The sequence below is a fragment of the Herpailurus yagouaroundi genome, unplaced genomic scaffold (genome assembly GCF_014898765.1).
Source record: "Herpailurus yagouaroundi ecotype Mexico unplaced genomic scaffold, PumYag 164, whole genome shotgun sequence".
Taxonomy (NCBI): domain Eukaryota; kingdom Metazoa; phylum Chordata; class Mammalia; order Carnivora; family Felidae; genus Herpailurus; species Herpailurus yagouaroundi.
In genome coordinates this window covers 30,706,686-30,730,297 of record NW_024412405.1, presented here as the reverse complement: position 1 = coordinate 30,730,297, position 23,612 = coordinate 30,706,686, and the positions used below count along the sequence as shown (strand labels likewise).

The following is a 23,612-nucleotide window of genomic DNA, read 5'->3' as shown; positions in this document are numbered from 1 at the left end:
CAAAACGTAAACCACTTCGACTTCACATGATCGTGGACCACGTGACTTTGCATAAGCACACCAGCCCGCCTTGTAAGGGGCTGCGGGCTAGGATGGGAGAAAAGAAGGGGAAGAGAAAGGCAGAGAATGAAAACAGAATGGGGGTGGCACCACCCATGCCCACGTGGACTGACAAAACGTCTTCTGGCCGACTTGGCTCTCTGTGCAACTTATCCCCCGGTGTGATCGATTTACTAATGCTATCATTTCAAAACAGACTTTGGCGTATACTTTTTCTAGCTACAGCTAATTTGTAAACTGAGAGTATTGTCCTTGAAATAATTAACCAGTGACTTTCTCTCTGAAACAGTATTCAATATCACTGGGTTTTAGAACTAGATAGCCCAACGTCTCATCCCAAATGGACCTTGCAATATCTCAAGTACCTTGTTAATTCTTCTGGGTGCTATTTCTGTTGAATTAACCCTAAGTTCAGGAGCTTAACGCAAGCACTTTATTATGCTAACGGATTCCCTGGGTTAGTAATTTAGACAAGGCACCATGGGAATGGCTTCTCTCTGCTCTTTGAAGACTTGGTTCCCAGCTAGAAGGTTCAAAGGCTGGGGCTGAATCCATAGCAAGGACTGATGTCATATGGAGGTATGTTTATTCGCATGACCGGTGATTGATGCTGGTTGTCAGCTTTGGCCCCATCAGGGGCTGTTGGTGGCAGCACCAACACCTGACCTCTCCTGGTGGCCTAGGCTTCTTCATAGTGTGGAGCTTCAGGGTGTTGGCTGCTACCTGATGGATCAGCGGTCCAAAAGTGAGTGTCCCAGCCAGCAAGGCAGAGTTGTGCTGTCTTTGATTACTGAGCCTCAGAAATCACAGTGTCGTTTGAACCACATTCTACAGGTTATAAGCAAATCACAAGTTTGCCCAGAGCCGAGAAAGGGAGAATTTGATTCCGTGTTTTGGGGAGGTAAGAGAAAGGTTCTAGAAGAGCATGCAGGACAGGAGGTCATGTTGCAGCTGTGCAGCGGCACACCCCTGCCAAGCCCCAGACACCTGCCTCAACCGCAGCATCCTCAGCTATAGGGAAATCGTGTAGCCACGGGTGTGCGTGCATATAGCTGGGGCCCCTGCAGCTGCCTGTGGGTCCGGAACTTTGGGAAATGCAGTTTGCCCCATAGATTCAAACAACAACTGACCATGAGGGGGAACTTCATTTGAATTATTATTCATCATGATATATAAGAATTCCAGTTGATCAATTTACTTTTTCACTTCTCAGTTGGTTATTTGGCCTCCCAAAGACCCAGGAAAACATCCCTTTTCCCCTTGGTGCGATGTGAATATTCTTTTTCCTTAAAAAGAATTCACAAGCTGAACAGTGACGAGAGACCATGTAATAAGTAGAAATTCCTAAATGATGCTCCAGAATAACTTGACTAAGAAAATTATGTTGTGGAAATAAAAACTGAAAAAAGTATTTTAGGATTCTGAGTCTGTGTCATGAAAAAGAGAGCTGGACTTGAGAGTCTGTAAACAGGGCAGCTTTAAGAGATTCTAGAATAGTGAGGAGCATCCAAAGTCATCTCTTAAGCCACGGCTGGAAGATTTCAGACTGAAAGAAACCATTAGATTTCTCAAGGTATAGATCCAGGTCAGCACATCTATGAGACTTACACATCAGTATATTGCATTAGTAAAATGGTAAATCGATTCCTTAAAATATTAGGATATACAGGTCCTCTGAGAGGAAGCCTGGTTGTGTGTGATTACCAACCTTGCTCGTTTTTGTAATCTTTTGCTTTTCAGACATTATTTGGCAATATAGCCCTGAATGTGTGAGCTCCCCCTCTCGTTTCTCATAATAATACAAGCTTTTAAGCAATCGCTTAAAAGAAAATTGAAAGATTTATCCTACAGTTCAAACCCTAACCTATCAGTGAATACGTTCACAGCCAAGAGTTAGCTTCTATCAGATCCTAGTAAAATGTCCTTGGAAGGGTTTTACAACTCCAGACCCTAACTATATGGTTTTGCACGAAGACATATTTAGCTAATGGAATTATAGCCTCAGCTTACGTATTGTGCTTGCTAAGTGAGCTTTCTCAGAAATTCACGCAGCATGTACAGGGCTCTTAACTCCAAAAAGTCAAACCCTGGCTGGCTGGGCCCACGAATACTGAGCGCATATTATTTTCATGCACTTCCATTTGCGTGTGCAAATACCCGTATTTGCTCATGGAAATTGCACAGGCAAGCAGATGATAATTTAGAAAAAGGACAACCCTATTCAGCATGCACCAATGCACGAAGGAACACATGCTTTCAGTGTCTGAAGATTGCCCAATCCTTGGGCAGTTCATGAAGAAAAAAAATTAATATTCTTGTATGCATGGCAGGTGAACTGACAAATAATGAGGATGCACTTAAAGGAGACTGCTAGAAGTTAGCATTATTTCACAGTAATTTTATTCTCGCTTTGTTTATATAATCCACTATCACTTTTCAGCCTTGGGAAAAAACAAAAAATGAGGCTGAGTACAAGAAGTAACTGGTCTATTTCCTCCTCTATAATTCCCAGTGTCAGTTTTCACAGTTATCTTTGCTGTTTCTGCCTCCTGTAAATACATGGATGTGAATAGCTCTCTTTTTTGCTCAATTAAAATATATTTTGTAACGTGAAAATCAGCTTATCTCACTTTGGCTACCTTAATTACCTTTGTTAATTCTCCTGGCTTCCCCTCTCCCCCCCCCCGCACCCTCATATTTCACAATCGCCTTCCTGATCAAAATGGCGACCCATTTTCTCACCGTAGCAGTCATAATCCTAACTTCTTACGGAGTAGAATGAATGGAAATGGGCTTCGAGACTAAAATATTGAGTCATGGCAATATTATTGCATGCTGCCTTTGAGAGTGTGTGTTTCTTCAGGAGCCACACTTGTAGCACGTAGAGCCAATTTGGAGACATAACCCAAGTATCACTGCTTTCTTCCTCCAGTGGCTCAGACTGCTGCAAAGTCCTCCTCCTCCTCGTATTTCAGGGGGCCAATAGTTGGTTCACACAAGTGTAGTTACCCACCATGCGGTACCTGCTGGCTTGGCCATCATGCGACTGCCTCTACCGTGCGCCGCTCTCCACTTGCCCGGCATCATGCCTCCCGCACACCACCCCTCTCTGGACACGGCTGACCCCACATACCCCACAGCCTCCTACCACTGCTAACGCACCTGATCCTATGAGGACCCAATGTTGTTGGCAGTTAGCTTTTGAAGTGGATGAGAATGTGTCTCTCTTTTTGTGTATCACCGTATGTCAGATGGCCGCAACCAAAACAGTATGCTTGTGCCCCAGGAGTCTTCACATGGCCGAACGGCTCTTTCAGTTTGCACTTACAGACACTGCTCACAGGTCACTGGAAGCCTCAGACACGAGTCCAACTGGGGGAGGAGGGAAGAATGTGCTGGGCTGATAGACACCGCCACCCGAGAAATCCCCAGAATCTCCCTTCCCCTCATAAGTCTGAGGTGTTGTTATTGAATGAAGTGTCTCATGCCTGGCTCCCTCTCTGCCTTGGATGGATTGTCCAGTAATCCCTCCCACAAAACAACTTTCAGTGGGCCTCCCCATCAATCCACCTGACAGGCTCACACATCTTTGGATCTCACAATCGACACAACTTGGGCTAAGACCCCTGCCACATTTCACATTCATTTCTATCTGTTCTTCTGTCTGAATTGATTACTTAGCCCCTTGGTTCTCAGAAAGGTGAGGTCAATATTGGCATGAAAATTCCTGGTGCGAGGGGGTTGTCATTTAGCGAGTCATTAAAGATCACTTTTTAGTCAAAAGGAAAAGAGTGAGGAAGAAAGAAAGGGGGAGCAACAGAGAGAGAGAAAGAAACTGGGGGCCAGAATAAGTGACTATAACAACCGACTGCTAGAGCCAGTGTTACCTGTCATCCCCCTGGGAGGGGAGTTACTGCATCAGATCCACGAGTTACTTCAGAGGAAGGGGCAAAGAGATAACCCGTCTGAACATCAACTGAGCTTGGAAAGGGCTTTAGATTACCCTGTTGTCAAAATATAATTTCGCAATCTGAGTCACTGTTTTTAATCTGATTAGATAAGGCTAAGGGGACATCACTTATTTAAAAGGAAATGGAGGGGCGCCTGGGTGGCGCAGTCGGTTAAGCGTCCGACTTCAGCCAGGTCACGATCTCGCGGTCCGTGAGTTCGAGCCCCGCGTCGGGCTCTGGGCTGATGGCTCAGAGCCTGGAGCCTGTTTCCGATTCTGTGTCTCCCTCTCTCTCTGCCCCTCCCCCGTTCATGCTCTGTCTCTCTCTGTCCCAAAAATAAATAAACGTTGAAAAAAAAATTTTTTTTAAAAGGAAATGGATACGAGAAGGAGGAACATACTTAAAAAGTTGGAGAAAGAAAGGGAGGGAAAGAGAAAGAGCATGATTCCCCTAAGTAAGTTTGTAGATCAAAGAATAGTAGTAAAAAGTGTCATAGTTTTGATTTGTTACCAAGGCACAAAAATTGTACCGTGAATCGGGCAACCATTAGACTGGGCAAATTATCATAGATCATAAGAGAGAATGGAAATAAAAGATGGAGTCCATGAGGTATTTCTGAAACCAACCTAAGTTGCTTCATGCAAATTTTTGCTTTCTTCATGGAGGTAACTCACTTATGTGAAAAATAAATCATAATTTTTACTATGAGAACAACTATAAATCCTAACTTACTAATATGTTAATGAATCCTTTCTTAATTTTTCCTCACGTTTATTTTTTGAGAAAGAGAGAGAGAGAGAGCATGAATAGGAGAGGGGCAGAGAGAGAGGGGGACACAGAATCTGAAGCAGGCTCCAGGCTTTCAGCACAGAGCTTGACGCGGGGCTTGAACTCATGGACCCTGAGATCACGACCTGAGCCGAAGTTGGATGCTTAACCGACTGAGCCACCCAGGCGCCCCAATTAATGAGCCATTTCGAAGTGATGTCCAGGTTCTTTCTATTTTTCCAAAATGAAGGTTTATTAAAACAAGGGAGAAGCTGAAGATTACCTCTTTAAAATATGTTTAACTAGTCTATGGATACCTATCTGGGTATCAGCCATTTCAAATTTCTACTAATTGAATCCATGGTTATTTTCATGGCTGAGAGTAATTTGTGTGTGTGTGTGTGTGTGTGTGTGTGTGGTTTTATAAAGTCTCTATCTTATTTCTAATATTAAGACTTGAGCTAAAACAAGAAACACATGACTAATGAATATCCATGCGCAACTGGAAAGCTTATTTCATATATAAGAATGTTTTCTAACTAGACTTTCTTTTCTTTTAAAAGTTGCTAATGGGGGGGGGGGAGGCTGTATCATTTCCTAATCGTACATCCATCAAATTCATGATAACATAGCATTTTAAATACTTATTATAAATTTTACATCTTAACATACATTACACCTGGGCAATCATAAATGTGGGTGTTCCACTTCTGATAAGAAAATTTTAAAAACTGTCACATTTTTAACCATGCTGGATCATGTTAATACGTTGAAGGATAGTGAATAACTGTTTTCAAATTTCTCACTCTTCACAACTTCGTGTGGCTCCTCACCTTTCAGATTTATCTTGCTCATTCTTTGTTAATTAAAAATGTTAAAAATCAATCGTCAAAGCTGTTCTGTAGTTAATAGGCTACCATATAGCAGCTTAATGTCCAATTACCGTGTGTGAGTAACCCCGGCCTCTGTCAACTAGTAACCATTTACAAATTTAACAGGTTAATTTGTTCATATTACAATATAATCTTTATTTCAATTCACCTGAAGCATGTTCGGCATGGGCCAGAGGTTGACAGTCTAGATGAGCATCAGTGACAAGACTAACTTTGGCCAAGCTGTGGAATCTGAGGTTAGGACTGTGTCCCTTTTGCAGTTTATTTTCCTTACCTGCATAGTGGGGTCACAGAGAATCACAATCTTGATTCATTATAAAATTGAGTATGATAAGGACCTGTCCCACTTTTAGTTCACCTTCTAAAAACCCACAAAACGCTAGACTGTACTTGAAGCGGGCCACTTCCCGTGCATTGGCCAGAGCAGCCAATAGCCTGTGTTCCTTAACACAGCACTAACATATAACAGCTGCTAACTGAGGGGTGCTTGGGTGGCTCAGTGAGTCAAGCGGTGGACTCTTCATTCCGCCTCAGGTCATGATCTCACGCTTCTGGGTGGGTGAGGTCAGGCTGTATGTGGACAGCACAGAGCCTGCTTGAGATTCTCTCTCTCTCTCTCTCTCTCTCTCTCTCTCTCTTTCTTCCTCTCTGCCCCTCCTCTTTCTCTCTTGAGTTCTCTCTCTCTCTCTTTCTCTCACAAAAAGAAATAAACATTTAAAAATAAATAAATAAACAAATAAATAAAATAAGAGATAGCAGCTGCTAACCTAATATTGAATGCGAAAATGAATGAAAGTGTTCTGTGCCAAGGCCAAACCACTTATTCATGAAATCTAGTCCAGATTCATCTAATCAACCCCTCCCCCTTCTTTTTCCTGAATGACTTGTTTGTTTTGTTTTTCTGGTGTTTTGTTTTTTGGTTTTTGTGGGGTTTTTTTTTGGTTTTTGGTTTTGGAAGGGATCTGGGCACATGCTAATATTGACTCTGAAAATAACATGTTATTACTTTATTACCTTTATTATTTTTCCAGACAGCTTTCTAAAGCAATTTCTTCTCCTCATTATGTTTTTTCCAACAGCCCCCTTTCCAGGGCCCTTGGCTAAGCTGTCAATTCTCTCCGTACTACCTTTAGCCATAAGACCAAACACTGTGCTATTTCCTCCCACATGCTAACGAAATCCTTCTTCAAAAGGAACATGCTCTGCCTTTCCATGTATCCCCCGAGTTTCATGTGTGTAACAATCTCATGTTCAAAATACCGGTTACTTAAATTCTCTTTGAACAGGGAAATACTTAAAAATATAATTAAATCATTTTAGTAATCCACTTAGCACTCTCTGAACCTTTTCTTGTAATATAAGAAAAATCACATGAAAAACATTTTAAAATTATAAAACATTACATTTAATCTTCTTTACTGATCTATAAGTGTCATCAATCAGAATATTTCATTTTTAATTATTTTTGAATATTTTGTCATGTAAGTTAGATTATCTCTCTTTCAAAGTGAATGTGAAAATAACACACCTTTTTTTTTTCTCCCCAAGAATTCTCCAGCAATCATTACAAATCCAGAAGAAAAAGCATGGTTCTGACTAGAAGGGGTTCTTTGCTCCCCATAATATTGCTTGCCTTACAATTACCCAACGCTGCTTAATCAGCTTAGTATCTATTTTAGAGTCAAGAACATCACACCTAGCTCACCAGTCACATTAAAAGAATGATTCTTAACATATCTGCTTTAGCATAATTTATGCTAAATTATTTTTGAGAAAATATTAATATTCCATAAGCACGAAGAAACTTCTCCTTTTCTCCACCCACTCCCCAAAAGACACACTCTCACATGTACCCCAGACTTGGCCTATAAGCTTATCACACACCCTCTGAAGCTCATCCTTGAACCATAGATTTAAAATTCTTGCTTTAATTCAGAGGGTGATAACACACAAAACAATAGTACAAAACTTGGGACAAGTGAGCTATGATATGGGGATTTCTAGAAACTTCTGTTGCTTGACTGAATTGACTCATGCTTTCAATAAAAACTGCCTAAGCCACTCCAATAGACCAGGAATACGTAATACTGAATAGTGAATAGAGCAGGAAATGTAATACTGAGCAAAATAATCCACTACTTTCAAGGAGTTTACACTCTAAGTAAAAAAAGATAAGGAATAAGATACCTGAGACAGAGATACTTAAGTAATTTAAAAAAAAAAAAAATTCTAAGAAGCACTGGTGACACGGTTGGCAAATAGACTGAGAAACTTGGTTGGGCAGAGTCGTGGTGCCCTTCCTGGTGAAGAAGCTGAAGTTGAAATGTCTCTGTGGATACTCACTAACAATCCAGCAAAAGGTCCTTTATTGAAGAATACAAAATGGCTTCTTTGATGGAAGAACAGAAGGATATTAAAGAGATGCTGCCTTTACCCAGTTTCCTTCTTTACCCAGTTGGGGCTGAAAACCCCAACTTTACAGCTGGTCCTTAGGATTTAGGGACACCTGGGTGGCTCTGTCAGTTAAGCAATTGACTCTTGATTTCAGCTCAGGTCATGATCTCACAATTCATGGGCTAGAGCCCCATGTCGGGCTCTGCACTGACAGTGTGAGCCTGCTTGGGATTCTCTCTCCTTTTCTCTCTGCCCCTCCCTCCCCCTCAATAAATAAATAAAAATTTAAAAAAAGGAACTTAAATATTGTCCCTAAAGCTTTTTTGTAAAAAAAAAAAATAAAGTGGGGGGGAGGGGGTGAAGGGAGGGCTATGTCCTTTTTCTCCCCATAATAACGTAAATGTATTCTTCAATAAAGGACAGTTTGGGGATATGTATCAAAAGCCTTAAAACTGTACTTGCAAGAATTTGTCAAGGTTCATATATGTACAAAAACCCAGATGTATGAGAGTGTTGTTGCTGTATTTGTCTTAACAAAGGAGAGAAAACAGCCTAATTCCATGAACAGAACAACGATCATATCCAATTTGATACATTCATACCATCATTATTATGTGGCCAGCACAAATCATGAGTTGGATCCATGTGTTCTAAACTGGAAGAAGCTCCAAATACATTTTCTTTTGATTATACAAAATAAAGGTACAGAATAAAGCATGTACATCCATTTGTAAAAAGAAAAATATATACTACATGTATATGCTTACACAGACTATTTCCAGAAGGTACCAGAAGAAATGTTTAACAGTAGTTGCCTATGGGAGAACCAAGAGTCTCTGGTAGAAGAAGAAGTTACTTTTCATTATATATGACTCGAGATTTTACAATGGGCATACATTCCTTTTTTTAAATAATAAAGATAAGCTAGCTGAGAAAGTGACCAGGTGTTTCTGATGCACCCATTTGACCTGGAGATTCTAGGTCGAAGATGTTTTCTAAGAACATTATTATTCAGAAATATAGATGAATTACCAGGATTCACAATTTAGTTAATAGAGAAAAAATGCACAGTAGTTGCCTATCCAAGAGCAAGTGCCTATCCAAGAGCAATAAATAGTCATTTATTTTAAAAATAAAATACTTTACAGCCACAGAGAACGATGTCCTAGAAACATATTTACTGACTTGGAAATGCTTTTAGTTAAATATTGTTTAAATGAAAAAGGCAAAAAGTTATATACATGTGTATATGCATGTGCACAAATATGCATATATTAACAGTAGTTACTGGGTGAAAAGATCCTGAATCTTTTCATTCTCTTAAGCATGATTACTGTGTTCTCTCATTTTTTTACAACAAAACATTTTAATGTCATTTGATTAATGAAAGTAAAATGAGGGCATCATGGTACAATAACATCTCCCATTAGCAGAACTGCATCAATAAACACATTTGCACAATTTGGTTCTGGAATCAACAAGTAACCTTTAGATGACAGAGGTCAGGATCCCGAGGACCAGGATCCCTTGGTCAGGACCAAAGATAGACAAGGTGTGAGCATTCCTGAAGCCCAAGGTGAGGACCCATATCGGGTGGTCTTGGACCACAGAGCCATTGTGAGGTGACTGGCAGTCCTGGTGTGAAGAAGAGAGAATTGGGAACCGAGGCCGTCAGAAGAAGGACAGCTCTAGAAGGAGTTTGTGTGGCGGTGGCGGTTGTGGTTTGGTTTGATTCGTGTTTTTTCATTGAGTGATGTTTGTATAACATTACACAACATTGTGGAGGTTTAAGATGCCCAACATATTGAGTTAATATATTTGTATTGCAGTAGGATTGCAACGGTATTGTTAGCTAATACCTCTATCACTTTACATAATTATCATTTCTTCCAGTGCTGGGAACACTTAAAATCTGGCCTCTTAAAGCAAGTTTAACATTTACAGTACAGGTCTGTTGAAGGGTTTTTCAAGTATTCAATGAGGCTTGCCTTAGCGAGCCTCAAATATCACCCTGTCTGAGCAACATGAAAGGAATCCAGGCTTAGTTTTCTAACCCTCACGTGGAGCTTCATCTGACCCGTGAATTGCCATACCTGGGATTCGATTTCTCATTCAAGGTATTCTACAATCACTAAATAAATGGCCTGTTTTCTTCTCTTTTTCATCTGATATTTTCCAAGAGCAAAAGCTAAGCTACAAACTTGATTTTTGACCTGAGAAAATGCAAAGAACTCCGTTCTTTAAAAAGTTAGCTTGCTTGGCAGACACATATACCTAAGCTCTGGCAAACCTACTTAAACCTGCTATTTGGAGATTCATAAAACTTGAATAAGTCAAATTTGTTCTGTGGGTGTTTTATCCCTCAATCAACTTTCAAGATTGTTTTATTTCTTCTCCTCTTTTAATCTGTTCCGGGGGTTGGGAAGAAATAAGATCCCCTAAGTATACTATTTAGGTCTTTCCCTTCTCTTTTCTAAGAAGCTCATAAATCAAAATAGAAACAAACATTTTCTGGATTTTTCCACACTCATCTCGTCTCGGCAAAATTTATAGAGTACATAACAGCATACATAGCTCACTCTCCCAGATACAATAAGAGAAGTAGTAGAATTATCCCCTTCCACAATGCACCCAAAGAGAGAAACAAAAACACGTGTTTCAGGGCTCCTGGGTGACTCAGTCAGTTAAGCGTCCAACTTTGGCTCAGGTCATGATCTACAGTTCGTGAGTTCGAGCTCCGCATCAGGCCTCCGTGCTAACAGTTGAGAGCCTGGAGCCTGCTTCAGATTGTGTCTCCCTCTCTCTCTGTCCCTCCCCTGCTTGCTCTCTGTCTCTCTATCTCTCTCAAAAATAAATAAACATTAAAAAAAATTTTTTAATGGAAAAAAAACCACGTGTTCCACAGCTGTATGCCACAGAAGCCTCTAAAACACTATCAAATGAATTGTACCCTGTGTATGGGTTCATATATTCTCAGTCTAAGACTGTGGAGATTCCTTAACAGAGGACAAGTAGGAGCCCAGGACAAAATCAAGCTTTTGAATGGCATATGTAATCTGAAAAGGTTTCCGAAAAGATTCTCCTACAAAAAATAAGCAGAGAATGAAAAATGAAAGTCAACATAACAACAAAAAAAACCCCAGAATATACCTGGTACCAAACACAAATTGTATCATATGAAAAGTAATGTGATAGGAATGGCATGAGTGTTATCATGTCACTTGGGCTGGGAGGTTTATCTCTTGCTTCATTGAGCTCTAGCTCAATGTATGGTGAAATGCATGGCTCTAACAAGCATATAGCTCAATAGAATTTTCCATGTGTATACACGCATGCAACCAACACCCAGATCAAGATCTAGAACATTCCAGCACTCCAGACGTCTCCCTCTTATTTCTTCCCAGTCACTGTGCACCTCCACTCCCAAAGTTGGTCACTCTTCTGCCTTCTGTCAGGCAAGGGAGTTTGGTGAAGAAAATACCCTCTAGTGTGTCAAGAAAGAGGGAGAAAGCTTAATTCCAAAAAGGTCTGAAAGAGATTGTAACAAGATGCCAGCTCCAGGGTAGTATTAGTGAAAATCTTTGCACATTGTCTTCCCGCTGCTTGCTCCTTCCATATCAATGCTGGTTATTTCCCTCTCCTTCCAGAGCCAGCTGGGAGGGCCTCTCTAGAAGCCTTTCTATCCCTTCCAGGGCATGTAACTGAACCTACTATGTGCTCCATAGCTCCCTGTGTTGAGATTTATCAGAACCATGATCACGCCATTTGTTTGTAATTGTTTGGCTAGCTGGCTTCAAATCTGTTTCTTAAGACCTGCAATCCTACTTTACGTTTGTACCCCCAACTCTTAGCAGTCACGTGTAAACTAACACATTTATTCAAAATATTTGCTTTCAGAACTGAAGTCATTGAAGGGCCATCAAGCTAGTGATCAAAAGACTTGGTCCTTGTTCTTCTTCCACCACTACTGGAAGACTTCAGAAAGAAAGTACACATGCCTTTTTTGTTTCTGTGTTTTACTACTCGTTTTCTACAAATTAAATTTTACAATAATGCTCACTGATGTACTTCCAGGGCCCAGATTACTTCTGGCACTTAATAAGCCCTTAATAGATATTTGCTGAATGAATGAATGATGAATGAATGAATGAATGAATGAATGAATAGAGCAAAAGAATGAATAGATGGAAACCTCTCTTTTCATAGGTACTTTGGTCTCTCAACTCTTGTTTACTTAAGCTGCAGTGGGATATAAATATCCAGATAGTTACACAATATATCAAACATAAAATCAAATGGAACAGGAAGTCTATGTGTTACTTATTTTGAAAAGAAGACATGAGTGTTTTCTTATGTCACTCATTGTATCCCTCCATTTTGTAGACTCCCAGATATTATGAGGGAGCAACACTGGATAATTCTCACAGAGCCAAGTCAGGCATCCATAACCGCTTTCAGTTTGGGGAAGAATTTGGATTAACAGAAATATTCACTTATTGTTTAACTCCCTGATTTAGTTCTCTCTCTCTCTCCACACCCCTCCCCCAATTCCCTGTCATATCTTTCCATTCTTCTAAAGGTTTATTACCATTTTCCAACTCGTTTCTGTAAATTTTCTAAGCACAAAGCTAGTTTCTCCCCATGATAGTGGCCAGTTCAGTGTGTATCTTAGTCTGACCTTGTATCTCCTCCCATCCTGTCCCCATCTTGCCACACCATACTTAGGCTCTGATCCAAGCATCTCAGGAATGTTGACTCCTAAATCCTTAGCTGTAAGATCCATCAACATCTTCGGTTTCATTGATATCTGCCCTCCTGATTCTCAGTGTAGCTTTTCCTCCCACACCCATAGTCCCCAGAATTCTGAGTCAGGAAACAGATTCAGAGGTCCCTAGTTACATCTGTTGTTTTATAAAATTGTTCTTCCCTTCTCCACCTCCATGGCACTGGCCCTGTTCTCAAGATTCATGCAGTGGCTCTGTCTCCATTCTTGCTTGCCTCCAGTTTGTCCTCCACTTTGCTGCTAGAGTGACCCCAAATCTGACTTCTGGTCAAGATGAAACAATATTCACACTTTGATGCATCAGTTCTACTCTGAATACAGAGCAATAACATATGTAAAATGTATTTTATATCCTAAAAGAATATAAAAAAGACTGGGTAAAAGAGAGGGGATGCCTAGGGCACCTGGGTGGCTCAGACAATTAAGCTTCTGACTCTTGATTTCGGCTCATGTCATGATCTCATGGTTCATGAGTTTGAGCCCTGCCTCGGGCTCTGCACTGACAGTGTGGAGCCTGCCTGGGATTCTCTCTCTCCCTCTCTCTCTGCCCCTCTCCTGCTCAATCTCTCTCTCTCTCTCTCTCTCTCTCTCTCTCTCTCTCCACACCCTCTCTCAAAATAAATAAATAAACTTTAAAAAATGTGTACTAAAAACAAAGAGAGGGGGATGTCCCTGTGGTAGGGGCTGTGGAAGAACACAGGGACCCAATGCAGTGGCTGACAAGAAACTATCGAAGTTGCTAGAGCAATGAAAAAGAATTTCATAAGAACGTAACAGACAGAGGTATGAAGGCTGAGATCCATGTATGTCAAGCTCATGTCTCCTGACAGTCATAAATTTATGATGAAAAAAGACTGTACCCCAATATCAGAACAATAAGAGCCATGTTGGGTGACCCAGTTCAGTTGTAGAAAATGAAGCCATCAAAGTTGGTTTTAGAATGTTCCCTTCACATGTGTTATTAAATGTATTTATTTCACCTGCAAGGTTTGCCAGACTAACAGCTCCATTGAGAATGCCAAATTCCCAATTGCACCTGAAAATTACGCTGAAACTGCAAATGGCCATGAACTTCCTAGGTTGTTAAATAAAATACAACCTAATAAACTGTTAATTTTTTTAGCATTCAATTCTCACAGTTAAAAATTTCTTTACATTTGCTATTGCCTATTACGGAAAAGAACTATAAAGTGTGTTGAAAAGCAGGTTACTGTCAGAGTTGAAATTCATTCTCTGCATAAGCCAATTAAAGGCATTTTCACAAACTCTAGAACACATAAATATGTCAGTTTGTAGGTGGTTATACCTTATCTTTTCAATGAGACTTTCAAATTACTTTAGTAACCATAAAGTAAATGCCAAGAATTTTTTAAAATTGTTTTAATGTTTATTTATTTTTGAGGGAGAGAGAGACAGAGCATGAGCAGGGGAGAGGGAGACACAGAATCAGAAGCAGGCTCCAGGCTCTGGGCTGTCAGCACAGAGCCCAACGCGGGGCTCAAACTCATGAACTGTGAGATCATGACCTGAGCCAAGGTCAGACACTCAACCGACTGAGCCACCCAGGTGCCCCTGTAAATGCCAAGAATTAAGTTTAAATATGTAAGTACATGTAAACACAGGAACTACATATTGATGTGCTTTTGGTATTTTTTTAAAACAGTTGTGAATCTGTTATAGTTATGACTAGCACTTCTCAAGTTATGCAAATATTTAAGAATAAACATGTCTTAACTTAGTCAAACACTGATCCCTGTGACACTCAGATACCCGAGAATCTCCTTCCTAAGCTCCATTTGATGAAAATAAAAAGGCCCGGTCAGGTTCACAAACATGGTAAGAAAGCTATTTTTTCTTTTCAAAATTTTTCTCAATATCTTAAGGAGCAGGGAAAGTAAGTAGATAAATAATCTTGGGAAAGAAGAAATAAAATTGTCATTATTTACCAATAGTATGATTATGTATATAGAAAATTCAAAAGAATATGTAGAAAATTATTATAATTAAATACAAGGTTAGGAGATTGAAAGGCTAATCACAATTGTTGAAGCTGAGTAATGGACACATGGAGGTTTTTGACACGATTCTATTTTTTTGTATGTTTGAAAATTTCCATAATAAATTTTTGAAAAAAAAAAAAAAGAAGTGAATTTCCTGGATAAAGGTTAATTACAATCATCATTTGAATCTACATACACTAGAGACACAAAAATAATTTTTTTTAAATATCATTTATAATAATACCAAAATATATCAAATACCTAAAAATAAATATAAGAGGGGGTGCCTGGGTCGCTCAGTCCATTAAGTGTCCCATTCTTGGTTTCGGCTCAGGTCATGATCTCATGGTTCTTAAGATCAAGTCCGCGTCAGGCTCTGCACTGACAGCACAAAGCCTGCTTGGGATTCTCTCTCTCCCTCTCTCTCTCTCTGTCCTTCCCCACTTGTGCTCTTTCTCTCTCTCCGTCTCTGTCTCTCTCTCTCTCTCTCTCTCAAAATAAATAAATAAATTTTAAAAAAAGAAATAAATATAAGAGACTAAAAAATCTCTAAGCAGAAAACTATAAAATAACATTGAAAAGAATTTTAAAGATCTAAATGCCCATAGGATAATTCTTGATCAACTGAATAGTCAATATCATAAAGATATCAATTCTCCCTAAAATTATCTATAGACCCAATGTAATTTCAATCTCCGAACAGTTTTGTGGATGTGCGTGTAACTTGACAAGCTGATTTTAAAAGTATTATTAAATTTTGGGGTGCCTGGGTGGCTCAGTCGGTTAAGCGTCCAGCTTCAGCTGGGGTCATGATCTCGCAGTTTCTGGGTTCAAGCCCTGTGTTGGGGCTCTGTGCTAACAGCTCAGAGCCTGGAGCCTGCTTCGGATTCTGTGTCTTCTTCTCTATCTGCCCCTCTCCTGCTTGTGTTCTGTTTCGCTCTCTCTCTCAGAAATAAATAAACATAAAAAAATTAAAGAGAAAAAGTATTATTAAATTTCTATTTGAAAATGCAAAAGGCCAAGAATAACTGAGATAAAGAGGAAATATCATTGGATATCAATGATTATTATAAAGCTATAAAATTAAGATGATATACTGGTAGTACAAAGGGTGGGCAAATAGAACAACTGAAGAAAATAGAGAGCTCAGAAACAGATTGCTGCATGTATAAACACTGATCTATAATAAAGGTGCCACAGCAGAGCAGTGGAAAAAGAAGTCTTTTAATGAATGTTACTGGCATAACTGAATACCCACAGAGAGAAAAATTATCTCTACATGATGTTGTAGACAAAATCTATTCCAAATGGTTTGTAGATATTTATGTGAATGGCTGACAACAACAACAACAACAACAATAATAATAATAATAGGCATAAGATATTTTGTGATGTTAGGGAAGGAAAAGAGTTCTTAAGCAGGTCAATAAAGAAAAGGATGATGAATTAAACTATATTAAAATTAAGAAGTTCTGTTGATTGAAGAAAGAAAAAGCACTGTCAAGAGTGTTTAAAGGTAAGCCACAGTGTAGAAGAAAATATTTTCAACAATTTAATCAAAGAAAAGTTTATACCTGAAATATATATAAACTCATAAAAATCAATTAGGGAAGCATACAAACAATCCAATGAAAAAGACGTAGGACATTTGAACAGGTATTCTTAAAAAAGAATATCCAAAGAATCAATAGATTTATATAAAGGTGCCAACCTCACAATAAGGTACCACTTTGGTACAGTTATCAAAATGCTTAAAGCTAAAAACAACTAATACCAGGTGTTAGCAAGGATATGGAGCAATAAGAATTTTCATAAACCAAAATAATATCTAGACAAGTCACAATTCATTGAAAGATGATATTGTGGAAATTACTTTTAATACATCATGGACAAGAAACAGAAACAAAAACCTTCAGGGGTGCCTGGGTGGTTCAGTCGGTTAAGCATCCGACTTCAGCTCAGGTCATGATCTCGCAGTTTGTGAGTTCGAGCCCTGCATTGGGCTCTGTGCTGACAGCTCAGAACCTGGTGCCTGCTTTGGATTCTGTGTCTCCCCCTCTCTCTGCCCCTTCCACGCTCATGCTCCATCATTCTCTGTCCTTCAATAATAAATGAATGTTTAAAAAATTTTTTAAAGAAAAAAGAAACAAAACCTTCAAAAAGTCATAGAGGATAGAATGAGAGTCTTAAACATATATCTAACTTCAGAAAAATATGTTAGAAACACAATACTTAAAGGGATATGGTCAAGAATTTTCCAAAACTGAAGGAATACCTGGGTCCCAACATAAATAAAATAACTCCATGCCTCATCACATGAGAGAAAGCTGAAGAATATCAAGGATAAGGATAAAATTATAAAAGTTACCAGAGGAAAAAACCAACCTACCAACCAAAGAACAACAATTACACAATATATTTCCCCCTCAGCAAAAACATATGCCAGAATACAATGGCTTTCTTAAATTTTAAGGAGGAAATCAGTAAGCCTGCAGTTTTATACCCACCTAAACTGTCATAACCAGACCTCTTCAGACATCAGAGACTAAAAGAGTTTAACACTCACAGATTCTCACAAAAAAATAACTATTAAAGTATATAGACATTTTCTATGAAAATCAGTCTCCTTTGGACCTTCATTCCCCATTTCCTTTTCCATTATTCCTGAAACACCTTGTTGTTTATCAAGCAAATAATTCTGTCTCCAAAACCCTTGATATATTTACCTTGTTTTTCTTTTCCTGAATTCCTCTGGATAATAATCAGTCTTGTATGAATACGTATTGCTTGTGTCTCTGCTCCTGTGTCCAGAGTACTGGATACTGTCAAAAAAAATAGTAATAATAATGAAAAAAATGAAATATGCTAATTAATCCATGTACGTTACACACAACTGGGGTTTTCAGTCTCCGTAACATTTCATACAGGTACTCCAAGCATCTCCACTGTACATTCCTTATATTACTTATTCCAAACTTCTTGTTCTCTCCTCAAGTCCTTCATTTTTATTCTCTTTGCTGTGAGCAAAATTGCTTCTCAGGGTAGAACAAAAAACAAATAAAGAAAAAAGACATTAAACACCTCAACTTATCTATTTCTATGAGGCCCAAATCAAAAGGAATACAATTGAAAGTGCATCTTTCTGTTATTGAAGCTACTAACACTGTTTAATTCCCAAGTAGAGAAGTGTTTATGATTTCATGTGTGCTCTATGCCACTATCATCACATATATAAATAACTCTAGTGATAATACTGTACTTTTATCTAGAAACAAAGAACTCCCACAAATACTCTCACTCTTGGTAGTTTAGGTTTATAATCTCTAATCATCATACAAGGAGTGATTTGCCTAAAATCACATGGTTATTTACATGCAGAACTGAGAGTAGAATCTGTGACTTCCATTTCCAAATCCAGTCCTTTGTTCGGTGCTGCCGCTATATGCCAAAATATGCTAGTATTTTACCCAAATCTTTAAGGACAAAATAACCCTGCAGGTAGTGTATGTAGTTTCCTATTAAAAAAAAAAAAAAAAAAAAAAAAAAAAAAAAAGGTCGTATTAGGGAAACTGGTACATTACTATACTAATCATTTCCCTTAGTAAAAATACCGGTTTGATGCGACGATACCAGTAAAGAGGTATTTATCAGCTGAACTGCATGTTTGTCTATGTAACCCTTTCACCCCAGTAAAACCCTTCCTTCTATTCGATATTTCTTGTCATCTTTGATGCTTACAGCTATGCTTGCTCATTTACAAGACAGCATCAATAGGTCTACTAGTGAAATGAAGAAACTCTTTGCTCCCAAGTTGTTGGTCTGCGTCTATTGTGATAAACAACTGGAAAATTAGAGTAACAAAATACTGAGTTATGAGAATCAGGACTGCACCAAAAGAAAAGAATGTGGCTTTGCCACCATGAAGACCTGGTTACAGGTCCTAGATAGGAAATTACTAGCTACGTGTCCTTATGCCATAATCATAAGTATATAACCATTTCACAGTTATATTCAACATGACAGGCATGGGCTAAACACTTCACCAAAATCTATCAGGAAGTCAAAATACAACTGGAATCAACATTCTGATTGTTGCAGTATGTCTGACACTGGCATTTAAATGCCCTGGACTTGTTAGGTATAAATCAGTACTATTGTTAGCATCATTTGATGGAAACTGAGGCTTAGGGAGGTTATGTTGCCAATCAGAATGTCCAGAATCCAGATTCACAGGTGAGAAGTTTGCCCCAACCCCCGTGGTCTTCACCAAGAGTCTGAAGACATGTGGTACAGGTGCCAGACCTGATCTACAGCACGTTTCATTATGCCTGAACAATGCTTTTAAAATGAAAACATCTCACTGGAAATCTGGATTTCTGGTTTCTGAACAACTGGAAACGCATGCAACAGTGAGTGAGCTGATATTTGAGCCCCCGGTTAGCTGGGGCTGAGTGTCAGCTGCCACTTCGGCCAAACACGTGCTCACAGGTCCCCACCACCCCACAGTGTACACCCACCCCCTTCGTATACCGACATCACCTGCCAGACTCCTGCAGGCATCAGTGGTCAGAGCCCCGTACATTCCCTCCAAGCAAGGAGTGGTGTCTGAGTCTTATTTCACAATCTGATCGAGTGGGAACATCGAGGACTACTGCACACTGCTAGGAGAGAAAAGTTCAACAATGTACATTGATGCATCAGATAATGCTAGCCATTTAATAAATAATAACAATTACTGTCTTTTTTTATTAATAAAAGCATGAAAATAAGTCAACTTTTCAACCAAAGAATCAACATTAGCATCTTGCAGAGACTATTATTTATACCAACAGCAGCCAATTAATTTAAGTTGAAAATATGCTGATCTTTGAAACGTTTTCTAAACTAGCTTGCTTTGAAATAAACAAAACAAACCAAAAATGAGCCAACAAAAAATCCACACATTTATTGGGTATGTTCTATGTGCAAAGCACCCTGTGACATGGCCAGTATCCTCAGAGTTTTTGATCCAGGAAGTAGAAATAGATCAGCAGCTCATTCTAGACAACAGACTATGGATGTGCAAAAAGTACCTCGTATTTATGTACATACTTACATATTTATTTAGACCTAATCTTTTGCCACCAATTATGTCCATAAAGACTATCAGGTGAAAATTAACAGGTAATCAGAGCCAAGAGGATTTAAGAGAGGTCAAGCTGAAAGTGAGTAGAGATCGATACGACCTACAGAGAAGGTGGGCAATTTTGGTTCAGGAAGTGCTCGTAGCCAAAACTGAAAGAAAGACACTGTCCATTCCAGGACTCAGAGAGCCCAGAAGATTACAAACTCACCAGTGGCTCAAGAGCAAGCCCAACTTTCTTGATACTAAGATCTGAGAGAAAAATATTCTTGCAATCAGGCTTTTGGTAAGGACTTGCTGTTGGAGAGTTTGCCTTGATGGTTTCTGGAAGAACTCTGCATTGCCGTGTCAGGGATCGGCACACTTTTTCTGCAAAGGACGAAGCAGTGAGTAGTTTAGTCTCTGTGGGTTATCCAACCTCTCTGCAACCACTCAACTCTGTGTTTATAATGTGAAAGCAGTCACGGGCAATATGTAAGCACATGGCCTGGCTGTGTTCCAATAAACCTTTACATGTGAAAAGAAACAACAGAACGGGCTCACTCATAGGCTATAGTTTACCAGCCTGTGCTCTGTGTTTTCAACTAAAAGCAGAGTTATCAACAGCAAAACATGTTTTTTCACAGTCATCTCTGTGAAAAATAAAAGCTATTTTTCCGACTGTTGATTGTTTCACGGAGCTGATCACCTACGCCTCACGGCTTGGAGCAGGATGTAATTAGCATGTCAAAAATCCTATACACATTAAACAGTGGTACTTGTTGCATTCTGCAGATATGCTGGCTGTTACTTACAACCTTACAAGAAGGAGTGACTGAGATTGGGTTGCTCATGGCTCAGGTGGCCATGCAGAGTGGGACGGGGCAGGGCCTATGCCTACTGCCACTCAGGGAGTCTGGAGGCCCCCAGAGCTCACGGCAAGTGTGATAACATAATGCACCTTCCAAAGAGACCTACAGAGATCATTAATATGTGTCCTCGTGTGGCAGAGGGTCACTGGAAGCGGGGTTCACGATTTTCCCCAAAACTTCTGGGGAAGTCAGAGACCTCGAACAACAAAGATTTTGTTGTGTTGTTTTTTTTATCAAATTAGAAGTGACTAAAAATGCCCCTCATATGTATACCCATTCCTTCTTCTGAAGAGTCAAGAGTAATTTCACAATACCATACTAGTGCATCTCAATCCAAAAGGCTCATGTTCTCTGGTCTCTTCACCAAAAAGAAATTCGAAAAGTGCAGTATGTGAAAGTGATCATTCCAGTGCCAGGCACTTAGTAGTCACTCAGAAAATCTACTGAATGTGAATCTGTATCTTCACAGAGAAGCAAAATTAATTTCCGCTAAACAAAATTACCGTCACATGCAGAGAATGAAGTAACTAATCGAGTTTGGAGATGTCATGGAAGGCTTCGCGGAGGTTTCACTTGAACGCCGTCTTCCTGGAATTAAACACGCACCAAATGGGCAGAGAGCAAGGGAGTTAGCAAGGGGCACAGGACGCTACTGGGGGAAGAAACAGCGTGGGCAAAGGCATGTGGCATAGGGAAAATGGAAGCTTCTAGAACAGAAAGCACTTTTGTTTTGGTGTGAAGAAGCCACGAGAGACGAACTGGAGAGGCAAGCGGGACACCATTCAGTTAAAAGGAATGTTGAGGCAGAAGACCAACAGTGGGGGCCTCCATCCAAGAGCTAAGATTCTGCGGTAGACTCATCTGAGGAAATGACTCAGTGATCGAGGTGCCTGCTCTTGCTTGGGGCCCCGACCAGAGAAATAGAGGGAACGGATGGGTAGCAGGAGCACAAGACCGGTGGCATAGCTCTGAGAAGAATACATTTTCTAAATCACATGAAAGGAGGCCCTGCGAAGCAAAGAGGGAGAAGAGTCGGTGTTCTTCTAGCACCAAAGATCTGAACACAGCATCTTTCAAGAAGCCATTCAGGTGAAGGTCCTCAGGCTCCCTGTCCTCTTGAACCTTCACCAGGTGTGGGAATGAATCGCAGTAAACTACTTTTCTTTCCTGGAATAAAAAAGTGGTGGGTGGGGGTGGGGGAAATGAGGGGGAAAAAAAAAAGTCTCCCTTTGTTTTCTTCACTTCCCCACTGGGCCCTCCATTCATTAGGCATCGGTTCCACTTGCTGGTGCTTCCCTGAAGCGGCTACCGTGGCTTTTGCCGCTGGCCTCTGCTGCAACACAAGCAGCCTGCAGCCCCACTCTGTACTGGCTTTTATAGAAAGGCCTTCTCGCCTTCAGAAAACACACCGTTGCCTGATCCAAATGAGAAGAAGCTGCCTTTTAAATAACGCTAAGACTTCCAGACAATAATCACTCTAGCACTTGGAAGCGATGCTTGTGTTTCGTTGTGATCTCTTCCTAGGTTCCCAGACCTCAAACTCCACAGGGAATGTCACAAATTCGCATGTTATCTCTGAAAAATAGATTCAGCACTTGCAGCTCTGAATTACCTAAAAAGGGGTGTAGGGAGAAAAAAAAAAGAAAAACAACATATTCATGTAGCCAGACAGCTCCCTGTCAGTGACACGTACAGGGAAGCTTAAATTGTAAGTTCCTCTAGAAAAAGGGTGAACGTTTTATATTAACAACTTGCCTTCCAGATCTTTTTTTGTTTTTGTTTTTTTGTTTTCCCTTTTGGCAGAGAGCTGTAGGCTAATCTTTACCTATTCCTTTTTCTACCATAGAACTTGTCAACTGGCAAAGTAGCACATAAAGAAGAAACATACATGTACAGTAAGCTGTCCTAGACAGTGTGGCACAATGAGACGAGTCAAGAGACGGAGGTGGGTTGGAAGACTGCCACTCACTGGCAGGGTGACCTGAATGCATACTTCAAAATCCGCGAGGCTCAATTTCTTATAGTCATCAATAGCTCCTAAGTTTGGGGAGACTGAATTAGACAACGTGTCGATACAGGTCCTCCGAGAAGCAGGTGTCAGGGAAGTTCATCAGGGGACACATCTGTGAGGTAAAGTGAGGCGAGAACAGGTGGAGGCTGGGAGAGGCGTCAGACCCAACGGCAGTTCGGCCCCTGTCAAGGAGAGGGTGGAAAGGACAATTGAGTGGAAGACTTTTAATGGTAGTTCTAAGAAAGTGCAGCAAAGCTGATGGGGAGAACTCTCTATCTCCCAGCAACAGAGCTGCCTTGGCCGCCCTTCCGTGCCTAGTTGTTGGCTAGGGGCAGCCCTTGAGGAGAGTGGCCTTGTGATACTGTAATTTATAAAAAGAAATATATATTTGCTCTTTGTCCCTGTTTCTGGCACAAAACTCCTAAAACCCTTGGAATTTCCTAAGCGATTCCATAAAGGTGTCTTTTGTTATGTTAATGGGAGGCTTTTGGAATGTCCCTGGGTCACCTAAGGTTGGGGGCAGGGTCCCAACCAACCCCATGATTAGAAGTTTGGAACTTTCAGTCCCACACCCCCCAGGGAAGAGAAGGTGACTGGAGATTGAGATCAATCACCAATGGCCAATGATCTCATCAATTATGCCTATGAAATGAAACTCCATTAAAACCCCAAAAGGACAGGGTTCAGACAGCTCCTGGGTTGATAAACACTTGGAGACTTGGGGAGAGTGTCCTTCACCGGAGTGTCCTTCAACCATACGTAGCCCTGCATTTCTTCCAT

At 40.1% G+C, this 23,612-nt stretch overlaps 1 long non-coding RNA gene across 1 annotated transcript in view; it reads right to left on the bottom strand.

Moving 5' to 3' along the window:
* Nucleotides 1-19,926: 19,926 nt before the first annotated feature.
* LOC121037824 (uncharacterized) overlaps nucleotides 19,927-23,612 on the bottom strand; it is a 91,254-nt gene continuing 87,568 nt past the window's right edge. Inside the window, exon 4 of the long non-coding RNA XR_005794011.1 lies at nucleotides 19,927-23,014. This is a non-coding gene — a long non-coding RNA (uncharacterized LOC121037824). The remainder of the gene's footprint in view (nucleotides 23,015-23,612) is intronic.